The sequence below is a fragment of the Heptranchias perlo genome, chromosome 22, assembly GCF_035084215.1.
Source record: "Heptranchias perlo isolate sHepPer1 chromosome 22, sHepPer1.hap1, whole genome shotgun sequence".
In the NCBI taxonomy this organism is placed as follows: Eukaryota; Metazoa; Chordata; class Chondrichthyes; order Hexanchiformes; family Hexanchidae; genus Heptranchias; species Heptranchias perlo.
The window spans coordinates 15449698-15461690 of NC_090346.1; positions in this window are offsets into that span (position 1 = coordinate 15449698).

Below are 11993 nucleotides of genomic sequence, written 5' to 3' on the forward strand. Positions count from 1 at the left end.
AGGTATGTCCTGTCCACAAAAAGCAGGACAAATCCAATCCGGCCAATCACCACCCCATCAGTCTACTCTCAATCATCAGCAAAGTGATGGAAGGTGTCGTCGACAGTGCTATCAAGCGGCACTTACTCACCAATAACCTGCTCACCGATGCTCAGTTTGGGTTCAGCCAGGACCACTTGGCGCCAGACCTCATTACAGCCTTGGTCCAAACATGGACAAAAGAGCTGAATTCCAGAGGTGAGGTGAGAGTGACTGCCCTTGACATCAAGGCAGCATTTGACCGAGTGTGGCACCAAGGAGCCCTTGTAAAATTGAAGTCAATGGGAACCAGGGGGAAAACTCTTTAGTGGCTGGAATCATACCTAGCACAAAGGAAGATGGTAGTGGTTGTTGGAGGCCAATCATCTCAGCCCGAGGGCATTGCTGCAGGAGTTCCTCAGGGCAGTGTCCACACCCAACCATCTTCAGCTGCTTCATCAATGACCTTCCCTCCATCATAAGCTCCGAAATGGGGATGTTTGCTGATGATTGCACAGTGTTCAGTTCCATTCGCAACCCCTCAAATAATGAAGCAGTCCAAGCCCGCATGCAGCAAGACCTGGACAACATCCAGGCTTGGGCTCACAAGTGGCAAGTAACATTCACGCCAGACAAGTGCCAGGCAATGACCATCTCCAACAAAAAAGAGTCTAACCACCTCCCCTTGACTTTCAATGGCATTACCATCACCGAACCCCCCACCATCAACATCCTGGGGGTCACCATTGACCAGAAACTTAACTGGACCAGCCATATTAATAACGTGGCTACAAGAGCAGGTCAGAGGCTGGGTATTCTGCAGCGAGTGATTCACCTCCTGACTCCCCAAAGCCTTTCCACCATCTACAAGGCACAAGTCAGGAGTGTGATGGAATACTCTCCACTTGCCTGAATGAGTGCAGCTCCAACAACACTCAAGAAGCTCAACACCATCCAGGACAAAGCAGCCCGCTTGATTGGCACCCCATCCACCACCCTAAACATTCACTCCCTTCACCACCGGCAAACAGTGGCTGCAGTGTGTACCATCCACAGGATGCACTGCAGCAACTCGCCAAGGCTTCTTCGACAGCACCTCCCAAACCCGCGACCTCTACCACCTAGAAGGACAAGAGCAGCAGGTACATGGGAACAACACCACCTGCACGTTCCCCTCCAAGTCACACACCATCCCGACTTGGAAATATATCGTCGTTCCTTCATCGTCGCTGGGTCAAAATCCTGGAACTCCCTTCCTAACAGCACTGTGGGAGAACCTTCACCACACGGACTGCAGTGGTTCAAGAAGGCGGCTCACCACCACCTTCTCAAGGGCAATTAGGGATGGTCAATAAATGCCGGCCTTGCCAGTGATGCCCACATCCCATGAACGAATAAAAAAAAAATTAACATTTAAAAGATCAAAACTAAAAGTTAAATGGATTTTTAAAAGAGTTAAAAATTACATAACAACTTGCAGTTGGTGGTAGGACGGCTGATTGTGGATGAAGTTGGGAGACAATTTGAAGGCACAACAGCGCCACGTAGTGTTGGGAGACCCACAAGGTAAATAATGGTAAAAATAGAAAGCAGGGCCTAGAAATTCCAGAATTCTCACTCCACTGCCAGAACTGCAGTGGGCGGGAGGGGGAGGGCAAGCACAAGCTGGTATGATCTAAGTTTCAAAACTTAGAAATTTTATCCGAAGTTGCTCTCTCATTGGTCTGCCTACATCCTCCTGACAGTTCACCTCTCTTGGAGTACTTGTCGTTTGGATACAGCATCGTGGGGCACACTTATGACCCTTGTACAGCAAGTATGCCTGCTTCAACAACAACAACTTGCATTTATATAGCACCTTTAACGTAGTAAAACGTCCCAAGGTGCTTCACGGGAACATTATCAACCAAAATTTGATACTGAGCCACAAAAAGAAATATTAGGACAGGTGACCAAAAGCTTGGTCAAAGAGGCAAGTTTTAAGGAACATCTTAAAGGAGGAGAAAAAGGTAGAGAGGCGGAGAGGTTTAGGAAGGGAATTCCAGAGCTTAGGGCCTAGGCAGCTGAAGGCACGGCCACCAATGGTGGAGCGATGAAAATCGGGGATGTGCAAGGGGCAAGAATTGGAGGAGCGCAGAGATCTAGGAGGGTTGGAGGAGGTTCCAGAGATAGGGAGGGGCAATGCTATGGAGGGATTTGAAAACAAGGATGAGAATTTTAAAATCGAAGCGTTCCCGGACCAGGAGCCAATGTAGGTCAGCGAGCACAGAGGTGATGGGAGAATGGGACTTTATACAGTAGTACTTACTGCTGGTTGTACAACAGATGCAACTGGTCAGATTTTCAGGGGAACTGGGCATCCTGCAATTTCCAAAAATGATAGGGGGGGTAAGCTGGAAGAAGCACCCAGCCCTATCCGTCAGAACTTCTTGTTGCTCCCAGAAAAGGGTGGAAATGAGTTCTGTCCAAAATTCCTGTCCCTTTACTCCTACTGTGCTGAAATTAGGCTCCCCAAAACTAAGGAATTTCAGGACTCAATTCTCCATTTATAAGCATTCCTAGAAGCATGTTTTAAAAGTATTGTGACAAGCTTAACAAAATCACAATGCATAGACGAGACACAAGAAATAAATGTGACAGAAGGAAGTGTGCGCTTGACACAAGATTTAAATATGTTATAGATAATAGATTACTAACAAATCATTATGGCACTACTCATGCTAAGTCAGAGGATGCATCATATTACAAGACCTGGAACATTGTATATCTCTATGCTATGTGAAGCATAGAGATATATGTTGTTTGCCAGCTAGAAAAACTAACTGTTGTTAAATGAACATTGGGTTCATACTGCTTCTATTGTTAAGTAAGCATAAGGCAAGCATTTACACAACTTTGGTCCTGGTCTGAAACTGTTTAACTTTGCATCAATGCTGCAGTTAAGAGCCCTGATTATACAATGCTCTGGCAGCAGCTCAAAGCCTCACTGACGGTGGTCACAGGTTGGAAAATCGGGTCTCCGACCTCACGTACCTGTTTTTCCAAGGCATTATTTGGGAAGAGAAAATTAGGCTGCTCTACTGGCAAGTGTGAACCTGATTAAAGTGACTTTTATTCAAGTTAGGTCGTACACCAAATTTCCCAGTTGTGCAACTAATGAACAAAAGAAAGAACTTTTGAATCACAGCAAGGGAAGCTCCATGTGCAAAGGATCTTTTAAATTGCCTCAGGTGTTGCATTTTTCTGCAATGATTTAATATTATGTTGCTTTCATTGGTGATTGTTTTTCACCATAGTTATGAAATTTTTAGTAATAATTTATGTTTTATCTGCGGTATTGCAGCCTGTTGGAAATAGCATAAATGCCACTGTTTTTTCTTGTTCTCCAGTTTCTAATTACTGTTTGCCTGTCTGTACCTATGCTGCAACAGTGGGAGAGGAATCATGGAGCTAAAGTGCCCACACTATATTATTCTAAGAGTCAGTTCAAAAAATCCTGAAAGAACACTAAGAGCTTGGACTTTTTATTATTTTCAAGACAGTATAAAGTATTATAGAAGTCAATCATTGTATTATTATTATATGCCCCATTCTTTTGCTTTTAATTATAAATTCTTGTAAATTATTATAACTACTAGTTTCACCCTGAACAATATGGGCGTTTTCTGCCTTTTGGGATGGACATGGATTGCACATAGTGGGCAGCCCATGTGGTAAAAGAGTAATTAGTCCTACGGTACCATCTCCCCCTCATAAGTTTGTAAGTTTCAGCTCACAGGAGATTGCTTAAGGAAACTGCCATTTTGTTGTGAACAGGAATAAAGAAAGTTGGGGGGATCCTGAGTCATAATAAGAATATCAAAATTTGATGACAATACCAAATTAGGGGCTTGGCAAACTGTGAGGAGAAACGTGGGAGACTGTTTGGAAGACTTAAGACAGGGTGGGGATTGAGCAGATTTGTGGCAAGTGCAATTCAATGCAGATAAATATGAAGTAGCACATTTTGAGGGAAAGTTCAGTCAATGGAAAAATAATACTTTCAATATATAGTCAATTGATGACAACAAATTTCATTGAATCACATAATAAGAATTTTTTTTAACTAAACTTTATAGTTCTTTGAAAAGAATCCTGTTTGCATTAGGAGAGGTAGGTTTACCTTTATGGAAATGTTAACATACATGGGTGCTTCCCAAAATGCCCGCAATGTGGATCTTCAACATCTCTATTTTAAAGGTGGTCAGCCATTCGTGTTAGGAAGGAATCCATGAATGCGGCATGATATCCACAAGTTTGCATGCATCAACCACCTACTGGAGATTCAAGAGAAATAGATACAACATTTGCAATGTGAGTGTCCCAAAATTTAGAATTTTTGACAGATTTTAATAACTATGTCCTTCATCACTGATGATAAATTTCATGGTGCTAAAGAATAGCTATGAGAATTCTCATGTAACTTAGTGTCTCAGAAAGAGCTGCCAGTACTTCATCAACCATTTGAAGCTTGAACTACATGCTTCCCTTTGGCAACATTATCCGCAAACATACGCTCAGCTTCCAATTGCATACTGATGGCACCCAGCTCTACCTCTCCACTATCTATCTCGACCCCTCCACTGTCTCTGTATTATCAGACTGTTTGTTCATCACCCAGTCGTGGATGAGCTGCAGTTTCCTCCATCTAAACATTGGGAAGACTGAAGCCATCATCTTTGGCCCCACCACAAACTCTGTACCCTTGCTCCCCAACCGGTCTCAGGCTGAATCAGATTGCTCACAACCTTGGCATCCTATTTGACCCCAACCCTATATCCTCTCCATCACAAAGACTGCCTACTTCCACCTCTGTAACATCACCTGCCTCTGCCCCTACCTGAGCCCATTTGCCACTGAAGGCCTCATCCATTTGTCACCTCTAGACTCGACTATTCTAATGCTCTCATGAGCCTCCATCCTCTGTAAACTTCAGTTCATCCAAATCTATGTTGCCTGTATTCTGTCCCTCACCAACTTCCATAACTCCTGTCCTTGCTGACCTACATTGTCACCGGCTCCAACATTTCAGATTTAAAAATCTTATCCTTTTGTTTAAATCACCACCATGGCCTTACCCCTCCCTAACTCGATAACCTCTCGGGTGCTACACCCCCTCTCCTCCCAGTTCCTCTGATTCCAGCCTCTTGTGGAACCCTCCTCCTTGCATTCCATCATTGGTGGCTGTCCCTTCAGCCACCTAGGGCCCAAAGTCTGGAATTCCCTCCCTAAACCCCTCTACCTCACCACCACCAAGATCCTCCTTAAAACCCATCTCTTTAACCAAGCTTTTAGTCACCCCATCCAATATCTCCTTCTTTACCTCAACATCCATTTTTTTCTTTATGCCTCTGTGAAGCATCTTGGGACGTTCTACTTTAAAGGCGCTATATAAATGCAAGTTGTTGTTTTTGATAACGTCACAATAACCTCACAGAGCATATAAATTAAAACTGTTACAAAAGAAAGGGTACCCATTTAGGGAACTTGGTAGATTGTTTTTGTTTTGCTATCAAACCATTCACTTAAAATCTAAGCTGATCTTCCAATGGTCACAAAATTACTTGGCTCTACCACGCCAAGAATGTCCGTACGTTAGGTGCCATAGGGCAACGCCCTATATTGAAGTAGTCAACTGTTCTCTAACATTGATGTAGATAGAAGAATAACATGCAACTTCTATATCATCAGTACTGGCACACAATCTACTCAATAAGACCTGCTTACTGTGTAGGAACAAAATAGCTGGAAAATGGAGCTTGGTGTTCAGACTTGTCCAGTCTCACTTCGTAGTTTTCTGAAAAAGTAGCCTCACTAAATAACTGAATCCGAGCTCTGTTCATTTCAATGGGTCGGTCTGGCGGTGACATATTTGGTGTCTGGGGAAGTTTCAGTAAATACCCGAATCTGGACAGCTGTAAATTACTTCCTAAGACGATAGGTTCCCAGGGATGTAAACAGATCTGGGCGCTTAGCCCCTGCTCGCCTAGTTGGCTCGCGCCTATCGGACAACACCAGCACGCGACTAACAACCCGCCAAATGCCGAGCGGCGTGCGCAGGCGCACAAACTGCCGAGGCGCCAGGGAAAGTGCTGAGTTGGTGACTGTCCCTTGTCTCTAATCAAATGGAAACGGCAAATGTGGGACAGTTCTCTTCAGTAGGTTGTATTTCTTACGCCATTAGCAGATGTGGGGTTTACATATAAACGCCGTCGCAGATGCCCGGCTCTGGCCAGTCTAGTCTGTCAAGTAGAAATCACCTGGCTGGGCCGATCACTCAGGTAAGAGGTCACCTGGCTCCCCTGTCCTGACCTGCAGTTCTTCCTCAACCAACACCACCAAAGAAAGCAAATTAACTGCTCATTAAATTCATTTGCGGTTGTGGAGCTGCTCGCTTTCCCATATAACAATAGTGGTAGCATCCAAATAAGTAATTGTTGTGAAATGGTTTGGGGTTTCCTGAGAGATAGTGCTATATAAATGCAAATTCATTCTTTCCTTACTTCCTAAAAAAATAGAGTGCAAACTTAGAGCACATCATGCTTCAACTGTAGTGTGCTCTGCTCAGCTCACATTTTGAGTACTGTGTCCAGGCTTGGTCCATGAGACTGATACCCTGGAGATGAGGCACAGCAAAACTAGGGAAAGACTGACTTGTGAGGAACCACTGGAAAATCTTAGGCTTTTCAGGCTTGAAAGGAGGCAATTAACAGCAGACTTTACTGACTGATGTATGATCGCAAACAGTATAAAAAGGTAAATCTGTAACATTGCATCAAATTAAACCATGACAGTAAAACAAACGGGCACAAGTTCAAACTAGCGAAAGGCAAATTTAGAACTGATGTCAGCAAGTTCTTCATCTGAAGAGTTATTAGTACATGGATTTTCAGGCAGACCAGTGAAGGCAAAAACACTGATATTATTTGATAAACAACTGGATGCTGTGATGGAGGAATTGTAGGCTTATTCTCTGATGAGCTAGAATGGGCTAAAGGGCCTTCTTAATCCATATCCTGTCAGACTGTACCTTGAGAACAAAAGTGTCATCCTCCAGATCCCAGTCCTCAGTATCAAATCCTTACTGGGAATCCCAAATAACTGCCAAATAACGGATACAATTTCTTCCCCTTAAATAAGAGGACCACATAAATATCTTAGGTAAGACTATTTGAACAGTAACTTCTGTTTTAGCTGCACACCCATTCTGAACTATCAAGACTATAACATTGCCTTTAGACGTAAAAACCGATGCAAAGTATTTATTTAACTCATCAGCCATGTCTTTATTATCACACCTAATCTACTCACTGCAGTGTTTATTTTCTGATTTCTAACATAACTAGCCTTCCGATTGCCACTATCCTTTTTCCAATGCCTTTTCAGCGTGGCAGTTACCCACAGCTATTTTTATACCTATTTTATTTTGACAATTGTACCTTTTATCTAACTTTTTTTAGTTAATTTTACTGCAAACTCCCTATTCAGCCATTTTGGTTCATTTAACCATGAACCTTTCTTTAGATGTACAAGGTTACCTTTTTCTTCCGCATGGATTTAAATAAACATTTTTCCTCCATATTACAGGTATTCTTACCTAACAACATATCCAAATGTACTTTCCCCAAATCTTCCCTCATATGTGAAAATTTAGCCCTTCTGAAATCAGGTGCTAACATTAAATTATCAGCAACATTCATTTGCGTCATCAACTGAAGTCTAATGGAACATTGATGCCAATTGCTCAGTTGCTCCTCCACAGGAATGTCAGATATCGTCTCAGGATCACTACTGAGTGCAAACTTTAATAAATTGTTCTCTCTAGTACGCTCACTAACATGCTGAATGAGTGAGCAATCTTTAACCATTAACAGACTAAAATTACTGAAGCCATTTATAACCACCGTTATAAATAAAACATGGCTACAGTTAGCTGCCATGAAACAAAAATTAGAAACAGTTTAGTCAAATTATCCAGATTTTAAAATTAAATAATCCATTTTTTCACGTGTTTTCTGTTGTAAGTGAAATTCAGCAACTTCTGCTAAAGCTACTTGGAAACATGTTAACATCTACTTTAGCCATAACATCTCATGAAATAAATTGTATGAGAATGCGGTCTGGGTTTTTTCAAAACTTGCATTTTGTTTCAAAATATAAAGTAAAGGTCCTGAAAGATGCACTGAATTAAAGTGGCCTTTCCATTGGAGTCAATATTGCTTTTACCATGAACATTAACCAAGTGTTTGTAAAGAGCAACTCCCAAGATGGAAATTAAGATTTTAAGATTCAATATCCAAAATATTATGCTGCATATGGAGCAGCTGGAATGTACTGAATCTATCCACAAATTTGACAACAATGTGTAAACATGTGTATTTCAGACATCCTTCTGTAGTGACGTGCAGTCCACTATTATTTGAACCACTTTGTTAGTTTATAATTACAGTTTTCAATAAATTGTGCCTGTTGTTGAGGTATTAAAACACTACAAATGTAATGCTGTTTTGAAACTAGTTTATTTGAATCATTCCTGAGAGTCATATTGAAAGCTCTTGTTCTCCATTCTGTGCATTTCCTTATGTAATAAGTTGCTTGGAGCAATCTTATGTTTTTCTACACTGCTTGACATTGTTAGGATGTGATTACCCACACAGATCAAGTGTAAGACCTGGAATAAGTACAGCAGTATCTTATTACATAAAGTAACTCTTAATTGCCCAACTCCTTTTAAATGACACACAGGCAAATAGAGTATACACAGGATGTATTGCTAGGATGATTCAATATAAGTCACTCTTATCTATTATCATTTTAGATTAATTGCATTATTGTACAGCTCATACTAGATCATAAAATGCAGCTTCCCTGAGTATTTACAAAACAAGCTTGTAGCATGATTTTTCTGAAGAGTAATGAGAGAGAAAGGCTAATAAAACTTGAGGAACATGCCAGAAATTCAGAACAATGGGAAAACTGATCAGAACACTTAAAGTTGAGAGCATAAACAGTTTAGGATTCTTATGATTGTCTCCAAATCAATTTTATCAGGTGGGGGTTTACATTATATCATTTTGAAACAAAGCATTCATAAAATTAAATAACCAACCATTTCATGGTGTGTACTTATTCAATTAATTATCACGTTACATCTAAAATTAGAACATAATAGGGAGTGAAATATCGAATGTAATAATCAACGTATGGCTGTGATAGTGAAGGTCTGAGCAGTTTATAACTGTAAATTGAATCTTAAACTGAGATCATTTCTCCCCATAATATATCATGAATTTCACAGGTGGTTTGATTTGGTTTCAGGTCCATTTACTGACACCATTTCTTGGTGTTGACCCTTGGTGCCAATATATGTTTTGTTGAAACATGATGACATCCACGTTGTAGGGTTAGCAACATATTATTGCAAGCATTTGAAGAATTGAACAGTTGAGTACTGGGTAGTAATATTTATCAATTTTTATCATCTTTGTCAATTTCTTAATTTATTTTTAGTTCTTGCAGGACCATGTGTTGCTGACGCTGTGATGAGTAGCTGTGAAATTCCAGGATGGGGAAGAAACTTAATATAAATAGTACAACAAGATGTTTCTTTTCTGCCCACATAGTTCCTTTGCAGAACTCATCTGTGTGTCATGGGGGTGTTTCTCTAGACACAAGAAAAGCATTAAAATGGTTTTGACATTAGGGAATGTAATTGATTATGCACATTATGTGTATGAGTGTAGGATGGAAGATCTTATCTGCAAAACTCTTAAAGCACTCAGCAATACCAACAAGGCTTCCCTGCACTTCATATTGAATACAACCTCAATGTCACTCTGCTATGGAGGAAGAGTAGCTAGCATCAACTCACTATTACAAAATTTCCATTGTAGGCCACTTACTTTTGGAGATTGTGTAATATAAACTAAACTGGCCTCCTCAGCCATTGTCAATGAGGCATGTGGAAGCAACTAATAATGGAGAAATCGGCACCAGTAAGTTAATAAATTCATAGAGCAGTGGGCACACCAATAAATAAGTGAATGGACCAGCGGGTTCTGCAAATTAACAAGTTAATGAAACAGCAGATATGCCAACAAACCAATAAATTAATGATGCAATGGACACATTAAGAAATCAATAAATTAATGAAGCAGTGGGGACCAGTGAATTAGTGTCCCCTTCATACCTTTTCTGCAGCCGCTTCCTGTTCTCATGAGCTGATTTTCCTAATACCCATAGAAATTAGCTCAACATATAGGCAGTGCACAAAAATAGCGCTGCGCCTCAAATCAGGACTCTGCTTAACTTTTCACACTGCCCTCTTTTTATGGGGGCAATTTGCTCACCACATATAGTGCTGCACCTGCAAATTGGGGTACAGCTTCCCGTAATGTCATAGATGTGACAAAAAGTTTGGATTTTCATCAGTGTGCTTGCCCGACACACCATACTACAGGGGCCCTTATCAATCATGGCAGCAAGTTCATGGGGAGCGATTGGAACAAAAGCCATCATTGTGGATCACTGCCTATATTTCTAGAAGACAAAGAAAAACATTCCAACAATTCAGCTACTGAATGGTATTGATGCTTTCTGAAAGATTGGTACACTGCAAATGCTTAGGGAGGGCTGAGGCCTTCAAGTAAGATCTTTAATGAAGGTATTAAAAGACAATTCAAAGGATAAATTTGATTACGCTATTATGAAATATGTAATTTTAAAATTTTGTTTAAACCCTTGTTTTGGATGTTAGATCATTTTGATGCACTTCGCAAGGAACGGGTTACAGAAGGGAATTTCAGAAGTTTGGGAGGTGTCATAGGTGTAAAATAACCCTTCTAATTGAAGGTATGCACCTGAAGCATCTTAACCTGTCTTTTCTTTTTACAGATGCTGACTGACTTGCTCTGTAGTTCTAGCATTTTCAGGTTTTTTTTCAGATTTCCAGCATTTGCAGTTTTGTCTAGTAAAATAAAATTGAAAAATACTCAATTTTTGTGTTAAAGATGTGGAACAACATTCTCTGACTTTCTGTGACAAGTATTAGCCTAGTTCTAGATATTGTTTAATTTGTTAGCTGCAGCTGTGAAGGAACAATTATGATTGTATATTGTGCAATAGGAAGAAATGCAGCTCCTGCAAGAGGCAGGATCATTATTACACAACCAGCCTTTTTGAAAATGAAGGGCAAAATACTCCTTATTCTGTACAACTATGAATTTTCTGATTATTAGTGTTACTTGGTGTCCCGCTGGTAGGTTTGAAGCTGGGACATTACAGATTTGTCTCAAATATTTGGATATTTGCATTCTCCATGGTGATATATAAACAGAAATCATCAAATTTTCAATCATAAGACCCGTTGTGGAAAAAGCATTAATGGATTAACAAGAGTGTGCAAGTCTCAATGAGGTGGAACTGTTGTACTTTTTTTTACCAGTTAGCAAAATATCAGGGGAAAAAAGATCCTCCCTTTTGTAGGTTTAATTCTCGTGGGCACACAAGGGAGAAGAAAACTACCAGGGATATACAGGAAAAAAGTTCACGATTTACAGGAAATGTTTTATCGTGGTCTGGGAACATTGCAAATAATTGTCTGTATTTAGTTAGGATGTTCTTCAGAAACCTCTGTGTGAACAAAATCATGTTTCAAGTAATAACACAAAATTGAACAAAGAACAAGCTTAGCCAGACACTGTGTAACCAAGGAGAGTGTATAAAAAGGTATGATGTAATACATATAGTACATTATTAAAACCATGTAGATGAGTCAAACATCATCATTTTAGGGAAGTGCATAATTTGCACCTTGATCATATGATGTAGCAATTCCTTTTTTGTGCTATGGAATAGAAGATTTTGATTTTTAACCCTATTCCATTCTGTATCATGCTTTGTCGTTGTACTGTTTTTTTTTCCTTTTTCTTTTTGTA